The sequence below is a fragment of the Macaca thibetana genome, chromosome 6 (genome assembly GCF_024542745.1).
Source record: "Macaca thibetana thibetana isolate TM-01 chromosome 6, ASM2454274v1, whole genome shotgun sequence".
NCBI lineage: Eukaryota > Metazoa > Chordata > Mammalia > Primates > Cercopithecidae > Macaca > Macaca thibetana.
In genome coordinates, this window is record NC_065583.1 from 109,755,577 (window position 1) to 109,779,067 (window position 23,491).

Here is a 23,491-nt window from a genome sequence, read left to right on the forward strand (position 1 = left end):
GGGACTAATTCAAAGAAAGGAATGTACAAAAATGGGTCATAAGATGAAGTTTTTTTAAACCTAATCTTTGTTTAACAAAATAAAAGATGTAGAATATTTGTAAAGCAACTCATTTTGCTTGCTCAGAAGTGGTCCTTTAATGTCTTCTTTGGAATAATGGTTAGTTATTTAAGTTATTTAATAGTGCACCAGCAATTTCTAATTTTTAAGAAGTGTAATAAGGGCTTGGTGAACTAAGGCCTGCAGGCCAAATCCAGCCCACTGCCTGATTTTGTATGGGCCCTGAGCAAGAAGAGTTTTTACATTGTTTTAACATTTGGGCAAAAAATCAAAAGAAGAATGACATATCATACATATGAAAATTATATGAAATTCAGTTTCTAGTATCTGTAAATAAGGTTGTATTGGAATACCGCTTTGCTCATTAGCTGACATATTATCTGGGACTGCTTTCGTGTTTCAATGGCAGAAGTGAGCAGCTGCAACCGAAACTGCATAGACCACTGAGGCTGAAATGTTTGAAATCTGGTCTTTCACAGAAAAAGTTTGCTGAGTTCCATTGCAGAACACTAATTCTAACTTTATTCTAAAAAGTCGAACATTGTGTGGGCTCCTTAAGTAAAATTGACAAACCAAAGGGCTCCAATTATTTTTCTTTTTTATATGCTTAAAATAAGCAAGTGGATCTATTTCATGGCTTTGGTCAAATACTACCTAAAATATTTCTGGGTGAGGGTTAATAAGAGATGTCATTCAGAATCTTACACTGGACAGTTTTACCAGTTGTTGATCCCAAGATGCTCAGGAGAAAATGGATTTACCAAAATGATTCCAAATCAAAATAAAATTTTAAGTTGATGAAAAGTTAAATATATACTGAGAAAAATCTTAATAAATTGCCCTCCAGAATGTAGTACAATCCTAAATTGTACTATATTACAATCCCACCAGTAACATTTATATATCCTTGTATCTATCCATTTCCCCATATCCTTGCCAACAACTGATCTAGTGAAAAATGATGCCTTTAAACTTATAGTTTCCTGCTTATATGTGACAATAAGAATTTTTTCATGTTTATTGGTAATTTTTTATTTCATATTCTGTGAATTGCCTGTGTATATCCTTTGCCAATTTTTTTACTGAGTCGCTTTTCTTATTAATATTTAATTTTGTAAGATTTACTATTGTTTAGGGGTCTCAAAGTGCAGTCAGTTTTCAGAAAGCAAACACAATCTGATACCACAATCCTAATTAAATTCTTGTCCAAGTCAGTGCTGGGGTTAGCTTATTGCCCCTACTGTGTGTTGTACACCTAGAATAAAGCACAGAAAATTGCCAGATGATACATTAGTTATCTTGTCTAGCAAAAGCCACGTACCTCTTCTTTCCTCCTCTAAATAAGCAGTTCAAACAAAGAAGGAAATTTATCATTAAAAATAGCTGCTGATTTTATCAGCAGGACTCAACAATAGTCAAAATCAGTTTTGGGCTCTGACAGCAACAGCAAGTATTAAACATCCTCGTGTGTGCAGTAATGATGGTGATTTTTTTAGAAGATAGCAAAGGAATGTCCAGATCCTCCTGCAGAGGAAAGCGGCTAAGCAAGACCAAATCAGTTCGCCTGGGGGAAAGATTGGAGATGGAAGGAAGCTGAAGCCTTTGGAGTGTGTCATGATCAGTCAAGGTGAGGTGGATCAGCTGACAAGTTCAAAGGGCAGGGCCAGGACCAAAGACAGGAGGCAGCCTATAGTTTAGGGCATGGATAGATCTGGAAAGATAGAGAGGTGGAGAGTGAAGCAAGGCAAGCCCTGGGAGCTTGCTGTTCCAGAGAGGGAGGTCACAACGTGCAATAACAGCCTTGGGACACATGTACGTGGGTGCCCAGGCTGAGGGGCCCAGGTTCTCCACTCTCACTGTGAAACCTCTGGATGCCAGGGACCGTCCCAGAGAAATGGATTCATTTGGTCCAGGGTGAAGTCCAGGCATCAGTATTTTCTAAAACCTCCCGAGTTAGCCTTCCTTGAGAACCATAGCCCTTAAGAGTCAAATCAACAAGAGTAGATGGAAGAGGTGTGGCTGCAGCCCTGTGCAGGTGTGTAACTGCTGTGCTCGGAATGATTACCCCCAGCCGTAGTGGAAAGCTACTCTGGGCTGCCCAAAGTCAGATTTGAGAGGGCAATAAATCCCAAAGTACTACGCCATACCATGCCACAGGGAAGAAGCTTACGCTAGAGGAACTGTGTGCCATAAATTAATCTAGGAAACATGGCAGAAGTGGCTGGTCTGAGCAGAACATATGTGTTTTGTGTGAGACTCCTGTGGGTGTGTGGATCAACTACATGTCAGAATGTTCCAGTTAGAAATATAGATGAATCACTCAGGATAGAATGCTGAGCTAAGGATGTGCATTAGGAACTCACTAAAAAGAACTGCTACCTAAGGAATCATGACCCCCAAAAATTCCTGTGTTGAGGCCCTAACCCCCAATGGGATTGTATTTGGAGACAGGGCCTTTAGGAGATAATTAGGTTTAGATAAGCCCATGAGGGTGGAGTCCTCATATGTCCCTTATAAGAAGGGACACCGGAGAGTTTGCTGGCTCTCCCCAACCCCCAAAGCCCCCACCATGTGAGGACACAGTCAGCAAGTGGCCTATAAGCCAGGAAGAGGGCCATGACCAGAAATTGACTGTGCTGACACCTCAATCTTAGACTTCAGCCTCCAGAACTGTGAGAAAATTAATATCTGTTGTTTAAACCACCCAGTTTATGATATTTGGTTATGCCAGCCTAAACTGACAAATACAAGAGCCATGGGAAGGGACCAGATTACACGAGGAGAGGCAGAGAGGGAGGTGAGACCATGCACCTATAACTGAACCTCGGGACCCTATACTTACGGCAGGGCAGAGCAAAGAGATACAGAGACGATGCAAACAAACGGTCAGAGAAACAGAAATAGAACTAGGAACATGCCAAGAGAGAAGAGATTTGAAGAAGGCAGGGGTGCTCTGCAGAGTAATTGGAGAGAAGGGCACAGTGCAGTGAAGGGAGAGAAGCCCTGCACATCCTCCGCAATGAGGCAGCCTTAGAGAGACAATTTCACATGACGGAGAGAGGCAGGCAACACATTGCAGAGAAGGAGTTCTTTTTCTTCTGCCCCTGGTAGGGCTTTCAGCCTGGACTGGTTAGTCCAGCTGTGGGCCATAAGGCTTTGGGCTGGAAAGAACATTCAGAACTCCTCCTCCAAAATGAGAGGATCACTTGAGGCCAGGAGTTCATGAATAGCCTAGGCAACGTAGCAATACCCAGTCTCTACAAAATATTTAAAAATTAGCCAAGTGTGGTGGTGCATGCCTGTAATCCTGTTGACTCAGGGGGCTGAGACAGGAGGATCACTTGAGCCCAGGAGTTCGAGGCTACAGTTGAGCTATGATCACATTGTCCTCTAGCCTGTGCCAACCTGGGCAATGGAATGATATCTTGAGGAGGAGGAGGAGGAGTAAGAGGAAGAGGAAGAGGAGGAGGAGGAAGAAGAAGAAGAAGAAGAAGAAGAAGAAGAAGAAGAAGAAGAAGAAGAAGAAGGAGAAGGAGAAGGAGAAGGAGAAGGAGAAGGAGAAGGAGGAGGAAGGAGGAGGAGGGGGAGGGGGGGAGGAGGAGGAGGAGGAGGAGGGGGGGAGGAGAAGGAGGAGAAGGAGGAGAAGGAGGAGAAGGAGGAGAAGGAGGAGAGGGAGGGGGAGGGGGGAGAGGGAGAAGGAGGGGGGACAGGGAAGAAAAGGAAGAACTCCTCCTAAACCAGCTGGTCCACCAGGAATGGTTGCTGCCTGTGTCTGGAGCCCACAGAAAAAGCAAACAGTGCTTACCTCATCCCCAAGATACACAGTCAGATTACTTTGTAGGCCTTTTCCTCATATCCCCAGTTCCTAGCTATAACCTCATTGAATCTAGGGCCCAGCCCCTTGCCCCTCAGCCACAGGAACTGGGGGCTCGGACTCTCTCAGTTACCCACTGCCAGCTCCCTTTCTTGGGGCTGGTCCCTGCTTCCTTACATTAGCTTAGGCAAATCTCTGATTTGTACCTTAGACACTTAGCTACGACCAAGAACTGCAGCCATCTCCTGGAAGCCCTGACTTCCGGCTACCTCAGGCGTGGCTGACGCAAGACCAGGCATGTCAGTACTCCTCCACCTTGCATTAGGAACTCGCTGCTGCCAGTCATTGGTCCCTACTGGTCCCCTTCCCCATCCCACCAGTGCCCTATGCCAGCTTAGTCTGTTCCCTGCCCTCTGCCCCTCTGCCTTGAGAGCCCCAAGCATGCCAAGAGGTTGGGGCCACAGCACTAATAACACATTCTCATACTTTGCTCAGAAGCACTGTCCCAGTTGGCCCTGCTGAGTGCCTCAATGCCTCTGCCAATATGGGAGTCCATCACTTTTTTAAAATAATGCGACTGGACATCTCAACCCATTTGTCTCAATTACAAGTCAACAGAGAAAATTCAAACACTTAACAGGGTAAACATGAGAGCTGTCTCCAGCCACAATAGTCTTCTTGCTGGAATTCAGTCATGACAAACCTTCTCTCACCTCCCTCCCTCCATATCCTCCCCATAGAGCCTGCCTGTAGCTCCTCAGACCCAGATGATTCCACCAATGAATAGACAATAGGCTTGAAGCAAGTTTCAGGGACCAAGCCAAACCCATGCTGTCTGTGGCCCAATCTATAATGAATGATTGGGAATCTTGGAAAATGCTGTGTGTCGTATATCACCCAAGGAACAATTTCTTGTTGTCAACTTTTTAAAAGTGATTTCCAAGAGGACTTGGGGGAAAAAAAAAGTCCCACAAGACAACATCACACTCCTTGAGCTTTGTAGAAGCCTTTGATGTGCTCAGATGAAAGAAAAGGTCCTGTGTAATTAATGTAAGCCTGTGGACAATCCCCTAAGGTCTGATAGCTGTTGGACCAAGCCTGGCGGATGCAGAGGAGGAAACAGGAGGCATTCCAGCCCTGTTTGCAGCTTCAAGAAAAGTTAGATGAGCCCTAAGTCTGTTATCACCAGTTCCCCATAAATGAGGCAGAAATGAAACCCAAACCAGAGCCTCTGCTGAGAACCCGGATATACAGAAAGGCTATGAGCATCTTTGGCCCTGGCAAAGCTTTCAGTTTCTCCACTGGAACTGAAGATGGATGCAGCTTGGACCAAACTCAATACATGTCTATACTGATACTATTCCCTACAGGTATGCGCCCTTGCTCACTCCCCAGCCCCCTCTCTCCTGCCGTTAGTCACTCCATAGATAGGACTGGTCAGCCCATCAACCCAAATATCTGTATCTCTAAGAAATGGTGGTGGCCTCCTTCCTCAAGAGCTGCATGTTGCTAAGTACCCCCAATGGTCAGATTCTATCTGCCTCTTCAGATCCTGGGTATGGATCTTTTATTGCTATATCCATTTTCTTGGCCTGTCCCATAATCCTCAGGTAGGCAAAAGATATAATATTATACAGAAATATAGATAACATGGCCCAAGTGGCCTACCTTACGAAATCATGCTAAGTTAGTTATAAACACAAATATCTCCTCTTACCATCTTAACAAGTCCAGCATCAGGACCAAAGCCATGCCAATTACTTTTCCGAGTTACTTGGGCCAGAGGCTGTTAGTGGGAAGAATGATTCAAGTGAGGGCGGAGAACATGCCGCCTACTCAGGTAAACAGCTGCCAAGCGTCAGAACAGTCCAGGCACAGGCCGTGGGAACACTGAGTCTCAACCCTGATTTTGTCCCAAGGTCACTCTGGACTTTGTTTTCTGTCTGCCCCACCTTCTTCCTTTGTGGATGAGAACACTGGCTGCCTGCCAGAAAGGGCCAGGCTGAGGAGTCCCTAATGAGAGACCTGGCAGCAGTTTATGGGTGCCCTGTGTAGAACAGCACGTCCTCGTTAGCCCACATCCGCCGCCTCTCCTCAGAGACATCAGCAGCTCCCCCAGGCAGCTCAGAGGATGCAGACACCCACAGGCCTGTCAGCGCTGTGGCCCCTCAGGGGGTCTGAAGGCCGTTCGGTTGTATCATCACTGATCATAACCAAATAATGCTGTGCTTCTATTTCTGCCAATCAGTAATTGACTTAGGATGCTTAATAAGAGCCAGACATCATCACCTCATTGACAGCCCACCAAACACAGTGGTGCTCATTCCATTAATACTGCTGAGGTTTTATATGGAGTTTGTTTTTGATGCAGGGGACAATGGAGAGGCTCAACCGACAAACGGAAGTGGTCGGTGAAGACTACTGCCCACCCAAATGGTGGGGAAACTTCAGCTTTAGGCCAATCTTTTATTTTATTTTATTTATTTTATTTTATTTCATTTTTTTTTTTTTTTTTTGAAACAGTCTCGCTTGTCACCAGGCTGGAGTGCAGGGGCACAATGTTGGCTCACTGCAACCTCCGACTCCTAGGTTCAAGCGATTCTCCTGCCTTAGCCTCCCGAGTAGCTGGGACTACAGGCACATGCCGCCACGCCCAGGTAATTTTTGTATTTTTACTAGAGACAGGGTTTCACCATGTTGGCCAGGATGGTCTCCATGTCTTGACTTGGTGATCCCCATGGCCTCCCAAAGTACTGGGATTACAGGTGTGAGTCACCGTGCCTGGCCTAGGCCTGTCTTTTAACTTGCATCTCTCCATTTGTCATCTAGCTTTGAGTCACTTAAAATAATTGGTCCTCTCTTGGGTGAAATTGGACCATCCTTGGATCACAAAAAAAATATTCCTGAAGGTAACCTACCAAACCTGTATCCGGTATTCAGTAATGAACCACGTTCTAATTACAAGGGCCTCACTTTTGGCAGTTCACAATATCTTTCCCTCTTTCCTTCTCTATTCCTTCTCCTTCAGAATCTGCAGCAGCAGCCAGTCAGTGCTGGGAACCATAACTGCATGAGTTCTTACATCACCATGATTATTGGAAAGAAGAGCGTGGTTGCATTCAACTCTATCTGTGGTCATATGATCAGAGACCCAGGAATGACAAATCCTGCCCTGTCATCACATTTGTTTCCTACAGCAAGATTCCAAGAAGATATATGCAAGGTGCAATAGCAATATGAGAATAAAATATCATTTTATTAATTGCTCTCAAATGCCTGATGTTTTGAAAAGAGCTCCGTCAAAAGTGTTGAGTTGGCTGGGCGCAGTGACTCACGCCTATAATCCCATCACTTTGGAAGGCCAAGGTGGGTGGATCACCTGGGGTCAGGAGTTCAAGACCAACCTGGCCACCATCTCTATAAACACAAAAATAAGCCAGGTATGGTGGCAGGTGCCTGTAATCCCAGCTACTAGAGAGGCTGAGGGAGGAGAATTGATTGAACCTAGGGGTCAGAGGTTGCAGTGAGCCAAGATCACGCCTTTGCACTCCAGCCTGGGTGACAAGAGCAAGATTCTGTCTCAAAACAAACAAACAAACAAAAAACCACTGAGTTATGGCCAGGTGCAGTGGCTCACACCTCTAATCCCAGTACTTTGAGAGGCGGAGGAGGGAGAATCACTTGAGGCCAGGAGTTTGAGGCCAGCCTGGATAACACAGCAAGACCCCATCTCTGCAAAAGATAATAATAATAAATAAATAAATGGTGAATTAGAACAAGTCGATTCTGCTTGAGACCTTAGCAGGACTTATTACCTCCCTGCCAAACCTAAATCTAGGGATTATCAAGCTCAGATGTGCTTTCAGAGAGCTATAAAGAGATGGATTAACTTTCAGGGCCAGCCAGCATGCTATCATCCAATTTCTTCGACTCAGCATGAAAGAGAAAGAAGTGCATACAGAATAAAGTGAAAACAAGAGAAGAGTGGTGGAACCAAAGATGGCATCCTTCAAGGCGCATTGACCCACCTCCCAGTAATTGTCTGGAACTCTGTTCCATCATCAGATTAACAAGTTCTCTCCCTTTGGAGAGATACATAGAGGTATATACTCACAGGTGGTATGAAGAAGGAGCAGTGTTCCTTCCCTTACAACTGGCAACATCATTATTGCTATCATTAAGCCGAAACAAACATTCCTGTGTCTATGCAGTCATCCTAGGAACCATCGCTTATTTACTGTGCTTCTCCTATGTAATAGGCATGGTGCAAGGTATCCACAACACCAACAGAGCTCTCTCTAGTGAGTATAGCTTAAGACAACACTAAGACTCAGATGTTATATTTCAGAATGCAACTAGGAATGAGACATTGACGTTGGCTACAGAAGCCCCCAAAACAGGCCTAGGCCTTGGCAATAGAGCTTCTTGCATGGTAGAGCAGGCACTCAGCTTCAGGTCATGGGGGGAACTCCAGCTAGGAAATTAATTCTGGCACATAAAAGGTAAGTAACCGAGATATCATCTAATAGTCCAGTCAAAGGTAACAATAGGGGTGTCCTGCCAAGCAGACAGATGGGCAAAACCCACCAAGGTTGAAGGGAGGTGGTAAAATGGGAAGGGAGAGGACAAGATGGGTAAGAGAATGATACAATCTGAGGGTGACTATGAGTAACTGTTATCCAACTTGGCAGTGGGTAGGCAGTTGACCAGGGAAAGATTATTTCAGGCAGATGGAGCAGTGTATGCACAGGTCCAGAGAGAAAAGTTGGCAGATTCTATGTACCAGTTAAGTATTGCAAAATAGGGAAAGTAACAGACACCTGGGAAAAAAAAGAGATAAGTTTATTTTTGTCTTAAGTGAAAGTCCAAAAGTGGGCATTTCTTAGTTGATATGTCAGCCCCACCAAGTCTTCCCTGACCTGGACTTACTTTTCTCTCGCTATTTCATCACATTACCAGAATTACTGTCTCACGATCTCGTGATCATGGCTGCTTAAGCTCCATGCTTGACATCTGCATTAAGGAAAAAGAAATAATCAGATTTGCTATTTTGGAGGATGACTGTTCCTACATTGTGAAGAATGACTTGGAGGAGACCATACTTGTTACCAGGCTATTTAAGTAATTCAGGAAAAAGATCATTGCAATCTGGATCGCTTGAGCTCAAGAGTTCAAGACCAGCCTGGACAAAATGATGAAATCCCATCTCTAGAAAAAATACAAACAGTCAGCCAGGTGCCTTGGCATGTGCCTGTAGTCCCAGCAACTTAGAAGGCTAAGGCAGGAGAATTGCTTGAGCCCGGGAGGTAGCAGAGGTTGCAGTGAGCCAAGATCACACCATTGCACTCCAGCCTTGGCAACAGGAGTGAAACCCTGTCTCAACAAAAAAGAATATTAAAAATGCAAAAACTGATGATAAACATGAATCCAAAAATCCAGGAAACACACATATCCCAAAAAGAAAAAAGAAATCCACACCTAGAGATATTGTGGTGAAAGAAAACCAAAAGAACAGGAGAGGATTTTGAAAAGTAGCCAGAGAAAATTGATAGATTATTTTTAATGTAGTTACAGTTTGACTGAAAGCAAATTTCTCAACAGCAACAATGGGTATTTAGAAAAGAAAGAGAAATAACTGTCAACTTAGAGCTGTGTGCTCAAAAGCAACTATCATTCAGGAATACCAGTTGGTCCTGATTCCAGACAATTTAGGGTGAGTACATTTTGTTACTGGCAGCAAATCCTTAGGGGTCTGCGGCAACCTCAATTCTTGACTCCTCAGAAGAAAGAATTCAACCGAAGGACATAAGGCAGAGTGAGAGACTGAGGAAAGTTTTAGAGCAGGAGTGAAAGATTATTTAAAAATTTAGAGCAGGAACAAAAGGAAGTAAAGTACACTTGGAAGAGGGCCAAGCAGGCGACTGGTCAGTGCACTCTTCGACCTTTGACTTGGGGTTTCTTATGTTGGCTCTCTTTCTGCATTACTTCTCCCCTCTTGTTCTTCCCTTGGGATGGGCTGCAGGCATGTGCAGTGGCCTTCCAGCACTTGGGAGGGGCCACATGCACAGCATGTTTACTGGAGTCATACGCATGCTCATTTGAGGCATATTCTTCCCTTACCAGTGGAATGTTCCTAGAAGGTCATGTACCAGTTAAACGCTGCCATTTTGCCTCTTAGTGCACATGCTTGAACCCACTCGCCTAACTACTGAGATCTTATCAGGAGGCTGCTGATCACCAGTTTCAGGTTTTTCTCTCTGTTAGGAGACTGCCTTTCCCTGGCACAGGCTGCAGCCAATTATTATCTTAGAGAAACAGTGTAACAACTGCCTGACCATTACCTGACATTCACCTGACATTCCTGGTTGGGGGTGGCAGGAGCCCTGCCCTGCCCTGCTCATGTCTGACTAGCTACCTACTGTAACAATTTGACTCTGTCGCTCTCATTTAACACAACTAAAACAATGGGCAAAATTCATGAGCAGCTGTCTCAGGAATATGAAAAGTAAATAATAGATAACAGAAAGATTGAGGATGGATGCCAAAATTCTAAGAATTGATCTGGTAGTCAGTTTCCCCTTTTTTATTTTCCTTTCTAATATCTCTTGGCCTAGATTCAAAAGCAACACAAAACTGGGTGAGGAAAGGAAGAGCTCCAAGAGAAGCCCTCTCCTTCTGGTCTAAGGAGTGGGAAAGGAGATTTCTAAAGGTCAGAGAAAGTAGGAGAGAAATCCATGTTCTTTTTCTCTTTATTTCCATTTTTTTCTTACCCATAGCAGCAGCAACAGTGGTAGCAGGCACTTACAGTCTGAAAGAGAGGAATCCTTCTCTCTGACCAGAGTAATTGTGATTCCAAGAGCATGGAATGAATTCCTGTTTCTCTCGCTCGCTCGCTCTCTCTCTCTTTCTCTTTCCCCACCCTCCTCCCATTGCTTGTCGTTGGATCCTTGGACAGAGATGCAATAAAAGGAAGTACAGAGCAGAAGAAGGAAATGAAGACCCCATATTTCTAGATCGAAGACTAAGAATGGAGGCCCCAGTCAGCTGTAAAACGTTACAGAGATCATGGAGAAGAAAGAACTCAAGAGAGTAAATAGAAAGTGTGTGTAAAACTCCAGGCTCAATTCCAAGCTGTGTATGCATGGATCTGACCTTAAGCAGTATATTAAAAGCTTTGAGACCTGCACTATAAGGCAGACCACTTCCTCGGTCCCAGATGGGCTGATGTATATGCTGGACAGATCCAAATAGTACTACACAGGCTTTGAAAGCAGAACTGATGCAGGAACCACAGTGCACAGAAAGTAGGCCAGAACTTGAGACCTGAACCAAACAAGGTCAATGTCTCTTTTAAAACAAATCAACATTGTCCTTAAAATCTAAATAAGACCTAAAGTTTCATAATGGAGGAAGTTTACCACACAAAAAACACTCACTTTAAAAAAATTATACAGAGCAAACATTGGAAAGAATGACTTTTTCCATGAAGACAGACTAGGATGCAAAAATGAAAGATAAGCAAATACAATTATAAATATATTCTTTCATTGCTTTACAAATATATAAGTATATTTGTAAATATATTTACAATCTACATTTAAAACAAAACAAAATAAAACTGTGTCATGTAGCAAAAGCAACATTTAGATGGAAACATATAGCTGTGAATTCTCCATGAATAGCTCATGTTTCTGCACAGCCTGAGTCCTCTGAGTGAAGGCATTTATGGCCAATGCATAAGGAAACACTTCAGGGTAATAAAGCTTAGAGACATCTCACTCCCTAGAAATAACCCAAGGTAACAAAGATAAAGACCTCTTTCTCCTTTCCTGGTAGAGATTTACTTACATTTCAGGATGAGTAATTGCTCTCTCTGAAGTGGAGGACAGACAGATCCCAGAAGTTTTATACAAGTTGAGAGTCTTTTAATTTCAAAGTTCTTCTTTTGAGTGCTCCCCATTCATTACAGGTACCATGATACCCTCATTGTTTCACCCCGTAGGATTAGGGCTTAGGAAAACAGCACTATGAAGTTATTCTAGCTGGTATTTAACATAAGATATTTGAAAACAATCATGAAATGAACCCAGGTAGAAAGAAGAAGATGTATTTCATTTAATTGAAGACACTATTGATTTTATGCATTGTTTTTTATATATCATGAGCAGAAGAGGGAAATTTTAGATATTTTTAAAGCTTATTTTAGGCTTGTTTGGGTACAGTTTTATCAGCATAGTATCATTCAATTGTTTTTCAACTTCAAGTTGTCAGTGTCTGTGGCTTTTTTACATAATATTATTTTCTGTGCTGTTGAGAAAATGAATGATGCAACATTTCTTAAAAGAGTGTGCCATGATTGTCTCAGGAATTTTGTTCCATTCTACAGGTTTTGATGCTGCAAAGGATCAGAATATGCTATTCCAAAATATGCCACTTTGATGTATTTTGAGCTGAAGTCACTTGAGAAACAGCAGATTCAAGAAGGGCTCTCTGACCACCTCCTTTCTACCTAAAAGCAGGTCATAAAATTTCCCATGAGAAAGGTGCCCTTCCTGTGCCAAGTTGTATTCTCATCACCAGAGATGGAGCATTGATACCAAGTTTAATCTGTACAAAGAAACCTACTGAAATAACCCTTATCTTGCATTAGTTTCACCCACATATTTCCTAGTCACTTTCCCAAAATTTATCATCCCTAGCCCAAACCCCTTTTTCCTACATAAGAGAAGAATATAAAGTTTATCAGTGTACAGGAACTCTCATGCAATGATGGTGAAAGTGTAAATTGATGCAACCATTTGAAAAGCTTGTTAGCATTATAAGTCAGTATTTACATTTTTGAGTAACCACATTAAACAAGTAAAAAGAAACAAATGAAAGTAATTGTAATAATATATTACACTTTACTATATCTAAAATAATATTATTTTAGTAATATATTAAAATATTACTATTATTAACATGGAATCAATATTAAAAGAATTATTAATGAGATTTTTTTCATAAGTCTTCATAATATCCCAGATGCATTTTACACATTCAGAGGCTGAATTGTCACTGGAAGTCTTTGATCTCTATTTAGATTTGATAAAATTGACAGTTGAAAAAGTCATGTACATACTAAAATTGTTCCAAGCATACTTAAAAATTTTACAGTAACTACATTTCAGTATTTAAATTAAAATTAATTAGAATTAAATTAAATATTCAGTTCATCATTAATGATAGGTGCATTTCAAGTGCTCAGTAGCTATAGCTACCTGTGGCTACAGTATTGAACAGCCATAGTCTTATAAGTTGGACATTTATATACCCTTTGCTATGGTTTGAATATGCCCCTCAAATTTTATGTGTGGGGAACCTAGTCCCCAAATTCATATGTCGATTGGAGGTGGGGTCTTTGAGAGATAATTAGGATTAGATAAGGTCATCAGGGTGGGACCCTCATGATGGACTGATGGCCTTATAAGAAGAGGAAAGACCTGAGCTAACAGGCATGTGCTTCCCTCTCACCACAGGATGCCCTCCGCCATGTTATGACACAGCAAAAGGGTTCTCACCAAATGCCAGTGCCATGCTCTCTAACTTCCCAGCCTCTAGAATCATGAACTGAATAAACTTTTCTTTATAAATTACCCAGCCAGTGATATTCTGTTATACCAACATAAAATGAACTAAGATACCCTTTTGACCCATTAATTCTACTCCCAAACAAAGTCCCAATATCAGTAGTTGTCTGGAAACATCAAAATATCTGGAGGGCTGGTTAAGACACAGATTTCTGTATCCCACCTCAGAGTTTCTGATTCAATGGGTCTGGTATGAGGTCTAAGAATTTGCATTTCTAACTGTTTCCCACGTGATGCCGAAACTGCCCTAAATGATGTGTATGAGAAAGTCTATCACAGACTCTGTGATAGCGAAAGAATGGACTCTAATAGCAGAAGAATGGACTTTTGTAAAGGATGGTATAAACACACAATAGAATACTATACAAAACTGGAAATGATGTGTTGTCAAACAAAACAATAGGGATAAAACTTAGAAGTATAATACTGATGTTTTTAATAAAGTAATTTCAAGAAGACTGCAGACAGTATGTTATTCCTTTTATAAAACTCAGAAACAAATGATATATTATATGGACATATTTTTTAAAAACAAAAAAACTCTTTTATTTTAAAAAACAAAGTAATAAAAAACCCAAAATTGGGAATAGTGGTTGCCTCCAGGGATAGAGGGATGACATAAAGGTTAGACTAGATTCACAGATGTTCATTCTATTATTATGCTTTATAACTTACATACATGTCATGTTATTTTGAAGTATTATATACAACAATGAAAGAAAATAAAATAGAAAAATTAAAATTACACTATATATCACAGAATTTCAAATATGTTTTAAAAATTCATGCATTTATAGATGCAAAGAAAAAAATCTGGAAAACATAGAAGAATGTTAACAGTGGTTATTTCTGGGTTGTAGAGTTTGGATATGTTTTTTCTTTCTCTATAAAATATGTTTTCTACAATAAACATGCAGTGCTTTATAATTAGACAAGTTTGTTTCTTTTTATCTTCACCACATATGGAATTCAACTTGCTATTCTCAGTTATTCCCCAAACCCTCTGTACTTTTCTGTACCACCTCAGTACCAAACCTCAAAAATAACCCACTTCTATTGTTTACAACATATGTCTTGGAGGCCTTTTTGTGTTTTTATTAATGATAATAGTAACAATGATAGCTGACTTTTATTGAGTGCCTACTATGTGTTCTTGTGTTCTAAGTTTTTAATGAATAAACTTGGTTAATTCTTACAAAAAATGCTAGGTAGAATTATTCTTCTCATTTTGCAAGTGTAGAAAAGGAGGTATGATGCTTACTTAAGCAGCTTGATTAAGTTGCTCCTCCCAGGCCATACCGCTAGAAAGGTGGCTTCCCATCAATGGTATCAGTGAAGAGGAAAGCAAGAGTTTTCATTTCATATCTAAGTCCTGTTTTGTGGCACATTTTCTCAGAAATAACTTGGAGATATTTTCTACATACCAACAAAACGTGGGGAAAGGACTCATGGAAAATTTATTAGATTTCCTGATCTGATAAATTAAAACAAGCAATTGTAATTACTGCCAATGACAGAACTTCCTGACCAAAATCAATATCTGTCTCAATGAGTAGTGTTTGGCTATTCTCAGCCTAATCAAGACAAGCAGAAACCTGGATGACGTCAGCAGTGGTCGGGGTCAAAAAAGCCCTCAGCTTCCTCAGGCCCCAGAGACTCCTACAGTTTGGTTCCCCTTTCAAAGAAAACAGCCCAAAATCCATTAGCTGTGTTATTAACTGCTAGAGAAAGTTCTGTGACTGTTTCTCTCATTTTCCATGTGCGTAGATATTTCATCTTTGATGCTGAGATAATCAATCATCAAAGTTGCAAAATACAATGGGAAATAGAAGCTGATTTTTTTAAAGCAGCATCATGCTGGGATACTGAGGCCCCCTCAGTTCACAGGTTTTGCTTTTCAACCAAAATTAGCCTGAGTCATCACCAAGCAATTTATCTAGTTTTATTTTAATAAAATCCTCAAATATATCATCTCCTCTACCCAAGCCAGCACCAAGGCCCTTTGGGAGCTTCGTGTTTCTCTCTTCTTTTCTCTCTTTCTCCTTTCATATGCCTTAGTGATAACTTCAAGACTTTAGAAGCCCCAACTCCTTTCAAAAAATAAATAAATAAATAAAGTCTACTTAATTTCATGTCAAGGAAGTAAGCACCTCCAAAAAACAAAATCGTAAATCCATAATGACAGAAAACTTGGGTATATTTGTGGGAGCCAGCCTGAGCAGTGGCGTTTGGGTCTGATCAGATTCAGAGTGACCACAGAGGCCGTTGAGAGTCGTGTTAGACCAAGCTGGTGGCTTGGCTCAGCTATCTGGAAGGGCAGAGCCACACCCCAGTCCAGTAGGTAAGGACAGGGGATTCGTCTAGGCAGAGAAACCAACACACAAACAATCCTTCTCATTAGAAGAAAATCTATAACTTAGAATGATGAATCACTTACAGGCCTCACAGTTGGTTTGAGAGAGCAGTTTCCTCTCTAAGTAAAGCCTAGAGTCTGCCAAGATTTAAATAGAAAGGAACTCAGGAAAAAAAAAAAAAATCTTCAGGTGGAAGGAGCAGTAGAGTGCAGTAGTTATAGTAACAAGTTTTGGTTCAAATCCCCTTCAGCCACTCACCAGGTATGTGAGACTTTAGGTTCATTCACTGAACTCTTTCAGCCCCAGTTCCTTCATCTGTAAATACAAAGAAAGGATCCATGCCATACATTTTTTGCGAGGATTAAATGTGACCATGCATACGAAGTGCCTAGTTCATAAGAATTCTATAAATGGTATTTGCAAGGGTCAGCTGAACAAGGACTTCCTGTGTTGTACAACTTTAGAGCACACCATCCATACAGAATGCAATGAGAACAGTACTCTGTGGAGTTGTGCAATATGGCAACCTTGCGGCTAAAGCTGAGCTCTTAACCCTTTGCTGATACCCTCAGCCCTCATAGATACTCTATTCTCCACCAGCTTTCCTTTAAAATGCTGGCCCATTAAAGACTTTTTTTTCTTCCTTTTCCATGGCACAACTGAAAAACATTGAAATTTTCCAAAGAAATATTACTAAAGACCAATGAGCAATCCAAGTATGAAATTAACTGTGCCATTTGGCCAGGCACGGTGGCTCACACCTGTAATCCCAACACTCTGGGAGGCTGAGGCAGGTGGATCACCTGACATCAGGAGTTCGAGACCAGCCTGGCCAACATGGTGAAACCCTGTCTCTATTAAAAATACAAAAATTAGCTGGGTGTGGTGGTACACGCCTGTAATCCCAGTTACTCGGGAGATAGAGGTAGGAGAATCACTTGAACTCGGGAGGCAGAAGTTGCAGTGAGCCAAGAGCACACCACTGCACTCCAGCCTGGGTGACAGAGCAAGACTCCATCTCAAAAAAAAAACAAAAAGAAAGAAAGAAAAGAAAAGAAAAGAAAACTGTGTCATTTGCAGTACTTTAAAAAATAATAAAGTACTTAGAAATAAATTTAAAGAGATGCAAACCGTGTACTCTTAAGAATTACACAATATTATTGAAATAAATTAAGGAAACCCTCAAAAAGTGGAAAAACAATCTACATTTATGGGTCACAAGACACTGTTAAGATGGTAATGCTCCTGAAATTTATCTACAAATTCAGTGCAGTTGCTATCAAAATTCTAGCTGCTCTTTTTGCAGAAATTAACAAGATGATCTAAAATTCATATGGACATGCAAAGGGTTCATAATAGCTAAAACAATCTTGAAAAGAAGAACATAGTTGGAGGGCTCACACTTCCTGATTTCAAAATGTCCTACAAAGCTACAGTAGTGAAGACAGTGTGACACTGGCATAAGTATATACATATAGATCAATTGAATAGAATTGAGAATTCAGAAATAAACACTCACTGGCCAGGCGCAGTGGCTCATGCCTGTAATCCCAATATATTGGAAGGCCAAGGCAGGCCTTACTTGAGCCCAGGAGTTCGACACTAGCCTGGGCAACATGGCAAGACCTCATTTCTACAAAAAATACAAAACTAGCTAGGCATGGTGGTGTGTGCCTGCAATCCCAGCTACTCTGGAGGCTGAGGTAGGAGGATCACTTGAGCCTGGGAAGTGTAGGTTGCAGTGAGTCAAGATCATACCACTGCACTCTGGCCTGGGTGACAGAGCAAGAAGCTATCTCAAAAATTTAAAGAGAGGAAGGAAGGAAGGAAGGAAGGAAGGAAGGAAGGAAGGAAGGAAGGAAGGAAGGAAGGAAGGAAGGAAAAAGGAAGGAAAGGGAAAGGAAGGAAAGGGAAGGGAAGGAGGGAGAAAGAAAGAAAAAGAAAGAAAGAAAGAGAGAGAGGGAGGGAGGGAGGGAGGGAAGGGAAGGAAGGAAGGAAAGAAGGAAGGAGAAAGAGAAAGGAAGGAAGGAAGCAAGAGAGAGAGAGAAATAAAAGATTTACGTTTTCAGTCAATTGATTTTCAACAAGGATACCAAGACAATTCTGTGTGTAAAGAATAGTCATGGTGCTGGGACAACTTAGATATCCATCTGCAAAAGAATAAAGTTGGACCCCTACCCCACACCTTACATAAAATTTAACTCAAGATAGATCGTAGACTATATCATAGACTATAGTAGGCAGAACAATACCTCCCCCAAAACATGTCCTAATCCCCAGAACTTATAAAATACTGAGTAACATATCTGGAAACAAAAGTGACTTCATCTTGGATGCTAATCTGCCATGTTGACTTCTGATTAACCCTAGCTTCATGAATACCTCCTGATTCCTAGTTTATTTATTGCCTTTAGTGTAAGAAAACGTATTTACCATCGATTCTACTCCAGATCAAAACAACCTTAATGTTATCACACAAATTATAGGCTACAGCACACATAGCTTTCTTGCCTGCTCTGGAGGGCCGCCTCCAATTGTCTAATTGCATGTAGAGCATGCACACTCCTTTCTGTGGTGTACTTCCCTGGATCTGAGGAGTAACAAGTGTGAAGATCTACCTGTCTTGCAGCCACCCAAGACCACACTTCCATCTGTAAGTTCCCCCCATAAAACGTTGTTTACTGACACACTGAATTTGTCTGCCATGTTCTTTGGTTTTTTGGCCCTTTCTGTATTTAGGGACTGCTTTGCATGTATGGCCCTTTCATGGAACACATGGCAAAAGTGAATTAAGGTTACAGATGGAATTAAGGTTGGTAATCAGCTGACCTTAAGATAGGGAAAGTATCCTTGATTTCCAAGCGGGCTCGATGTAATTACAGGGGTTGTTAAACGTGGAAGAGGAAGTTGGAAGAGGGAGCTAGAAAAATGGCAGCATGAGACAGATTTAGCCTGATGTTTTTGACTTTAAAGATGGAGGAAGGAACCATGAGCCAGAGTGGCATCCAGAAGCTAGAAAAGGTAAGGAAACACATTCTCTCCCAAAGCCTCTAGAAGAAAAACAGACCTGCCAACACCTTGCTTTTAACCCAGTGAGACCCATTTCAGACTTCTAACATTCAGAACTGTAAGATGATACATTTGTATTAAGTCAGTAAGTTTGTGGTAATTTGTTACAGCAGCAATAGATAATATAGAGACCTGAATGTAAGCTTTAAAAATAGAAACGCCTAGAAGAAAACATAGGAGTAGTTATTTGTGACCATAGATTAAGCAATGGTTTCATAAATATGACACCAAAAGCACAAGCAATTAAGAAAAAAATGGATATATTGGATTAAATCAAAATGTATAGCTTTGATGCTGCAAAGCACACAGTCAAGAAAGTGAAAATACAACCCAGATAACAGGAGAAAAATATTTGCAAATTACATGTGTAAGAGACTAGTATCCAGAATGCATAAAGAACTCTTACAACTCAACAATAAAAAGACAAATAATCTAATTTTTAAGGGGGCAAAGGATCTTAAGAGGTATTTCTCAAAAAATATGTGTATATATACAAATGGCCAATAAGTATATAAAAAGATGCTCAACATCATTAGTAATTAAGGAAATAAAAATCAAGACCACAATGAGATACCACTTCACAACCACTAGGATAGCTACAATTTAAAAAAAAAAAAAATAGACAATAGTAAGTTTTGGCAAGAATGTGGAGAAATTAGAAACCCAAATATTTCTGGTGGGATTATAAAGTGATGCAGCCATGTTAGAAAACTGTTTGACAGTTCCTCGAAAAGGTTAAACATACATATGATCCAGCAATTCCACTCTAGGCATATATTCAAGAGAAATACAAAGATATGTCTACAGAAAAACTTGCATGTGAATGTTCATAGTAGCACTTTCCACAGTAGCGAAAATAGAAAGAATCTAAAGTGTTTATCAACTGATGAACAGATGAATTAAATGTGTCCTATCCATATGATGGATTATTCAGCAATTAAAAGGAATAAAGTACTGATACATGCTACAACATGGATGGACCTTGAAAACATTAAGTGAAAGAAACCAAACACAAAGGGCTACATGTTGAATGATTCCATTTATATGTGAAATGTTCAGAATAGGCAAATCTACAGAGGCAGAGAGGAGATTAGTGGGTTGCCTAAGGCTAGGGGAGTGGGGAATGGGAAGTAACTGCTAATGACCACAGGGTTTCTTTTAGGGATTTAAAAATATTTATTTGGGGGTAACAAAGTTTGATTGTAGTGATAGTTGCACAACTCTGTGAATATACTAAAAACCATTTCTCACTTTAAATGTGTGAATTGCATGATGCTATGGTCTGAGTGTGTCCCCCAAAATTCATATGTTGAAACTTAATCACCAGTGTGATAGTACTGAGGTGGGAACTTTAGGAGATGATTGTCACGAGAGCTCAGCCCTCATGAATGGGATTAGCAATCTTGTTGAAAGGGCTGGAGGGTACTAGCTAGGCCCTTTTTTGTTTCCACCCTTTCACCACGTGAGGACATAGCAATCATTCCCTCCAAAAGACACGGCAACCAGGCACCATCTTGGAAGCAAAGACCAGGTCCTCACCAGACACCAAACTTGCTGGTACCTTGATCTTGGACTTCCCAGCTTCCACAACCGTGAGAAATAACTTTCTAATGTTTATAAATTACCCAGTCTCAACACAAATGAACTAAGGCACCAATTAAACTGCTAAGAAAAGTTTCTCTCCCCACCCACTTTCTTCTAATTTAGCCCAGTCACTGCCAAATGGCCGTCAGGAGCTTGGTTCTTTCTGTAGCAGCCACGGCCTGGGATGTCTTTCAAAATGTAGCTCACTTGGCTCTGCCGAAGCTAGGTTGCTTCAAACCTAAGCCTCTCTTACATCTAATTTTTCCTAAGTTTCCAAGAACAACCAGATTGAGCCTGACATGTAGGATTTGGCAAAGGAGGTAATTCATGAACCAACTCAATCACTACTCAGCTTAAAACCTAAGGATCCATTTTCCGGTATAATGTTTCCAGCAACCATTTAATGCTGCTGTCTAAAGGATAGACTCACATTGCTGTTATTATGGGCCAGAATAGAGATTTAGTGTTATCTAGGGGGATATTGTAGAAAAATAAAGTGAGGACTGGGGTGAGTAGGAAATCAGAAGTAATTATTTTTTATCGTTACTAGGATATCACTTAATTCATGTCTGTTGTAGAGAGTCCAGTGGGTACAATCCAAAAGCTCCCTTGGAAGACATAGCTGACAAAAGTTTGTGACACTAAGATTCCTATGTCCTGGGGGTAGACAGATCTGCTCCTCTGTAGAGGCATCCCAACCAGCCCAATGGAAATGTACAGCAGGGCACAGTGGCTCACACTTGTAATCCCAGCATCTGGGGAGGCCAAGGTGGGAGGATCCCTTGAGTCCAGGAGTTCGAGACCAGCCTGGACAATATAGTGAGACCGCGTCTCTACAAACACAATTTAAAAATATTAGCTGGGTGTGGTGGCGCACACTGGTGGTCCCAGCTGCTTGAAGGCTGAGATAGGAGGATTGCTTGAGCCTTGAAGGTCGAGGCTGCAGTGAACTGTGATCATGCTACTGTACTCCAGCCTGGGCAACTGAGTGAGACCCTGTCAAAAAAAAAAAGTATACTAGTGATGCCTCCATTCTGAAGGCCACTTCTTTCCTTTATGCCCATCCCATTTATTTAAAATCTCCAGTATCATTTTCATTTCCCTTTAACCTTGATTTTTCTGAATTGATTGGAAACATAATTCGCGTTCTCCTGTGAGCCATGCACACAGCCCCTCATAACAATCGTCGCTCACAATTCCATTTCCTGTGCTTTTTCTGTGTCTCTATTTCTCCAAAAAGAGCAGAACACAAGGTCTTGCTGCAGCTGTGGGCACGAGACAAGCCTGTCTCTCAGGAAGTCAGAAACACAACATAGCCTTGGCCATGTGCTTAACTCCAAAACCCTGCACTTCCTCAACTGTTTTATTCTCCTGACTTTAAAGAACCTTGAACCATTAAAAAGTATCCTCTCATACAACAGTATTTATTGTACTTATATTTTGTTCCAGACATTGTGCTTATCTCTAGGGACCCAGGGGTAAGCAAAATAGACATTGTCCTTATCCCTGGGAAGTTATTGAGGGAAAGAGTGGTAAACCATCGCTAAAAAATAAAACCAAATACTTAAATAGGCACTGTTTTAAGTACTTAACATGCATTAATATTTTACTTTCCCAACAATCCTAAATGTTATTATTTATATACCCATTTTATATATGAGGAAAGAGAAGCTCGGAGGGGTTAAATAACTTGCCCAAGATTGTCTATCTAAATAGTAATGGAACTAGTACTCAAACCCAGACTGTCAGGGTCCAAATTTTGTGCTATCTGTCTTTTTTGATTTCAATAATTTTGTTTGTTTGTTTTTCTGTTTGTTTGTTGAGACAAGGTCTTGCTCTGTTGCCCAGGCTGAAGTGTGTGGCATGATTATAGCTCACTGTAACCTCAAATTCCTGGACTCAAGTGATTCTCCCACCTCAGCCTCTTGAGCAGCTGGGACTGCAGGTGTGCACCATGATGCCTGGCTAATTTTTTCTTTTTTCTACAGATGGGGTATTGCTATGTTGCCCAGGCTGGTCTCAAACCCCTGGCTTCCAGTGATCCTCCCACCTTGGTCTTCCAAAATGCTGGGATTACAGGTGTGAGCCACTGCATCTGGCCTTATCAGTCTTTTCAATGTATTATCTCTTTGTGACACTATGAACATACGTGTTCCCTTTGTGATGCATCTCTTTTTTGCAGAAACATCTATTTTATCTAGCATGACAGACCAGGAAGAAGATTGCTGAAAACAGATTGAGAAACAGGGCAAAGAAAAAAATAATCCGTCAAACATCTGGTACCAAGCCAAGGAGCCCAGTCTAGTTTGAGGGGAGCCTGTTGCAGTTCTAGAAATGAGCAGCAGCACTGGATCCCACTAACTAGAGGCAGCCATCAGAACCCTCTACCATTTGCAATGGCCTTGCCAAAGAAAGCAAGACTGCCCTGCCAGTTACAGTTCGATATAAGCCTACTGTGGCCCCAGAATGGATCTCTGGCTTCATAAAAACCAGATTCCAGATTCAACCTAGGGCAAGAGAGCTCTGATCTCTACCTAAGCCTTCACCTACAAGGAAACACAACTTCACTGACAGTCTGAGATCAGTAAGAAACCTGCCCTCACCCAGAAACTGCTTCCTCTCCTCTCAAAACTCAAATATGACCAGCTCGGTAGTGCACACTGCCCAACAACTTCCAGCTGCAGGCATGGTTTGAAGTGTCCCTGAAAGGTCTCTTCCAATGCAGGAGCCCCGCCCTTTGTGTAGAGCTTTCCCTGAGGATATACCCAGGTCACTCTGCTGAATACACCAGATGTAAGTCAAGTGATTAAGAAAGAAAGAAATAGAAAAAAGTGAATGAGATCCCTAAACTCTCTAGCACCCACCTGCTAAGGTTTAAGCAGGCCTTAGAGCCCCAACCAGGATCCTATAAGAGAAATGGACAGAGATGATAAAGTCAGAGCAGTATCACCAAGTATCGCCTTGCCTTCAACCTTCTCTGC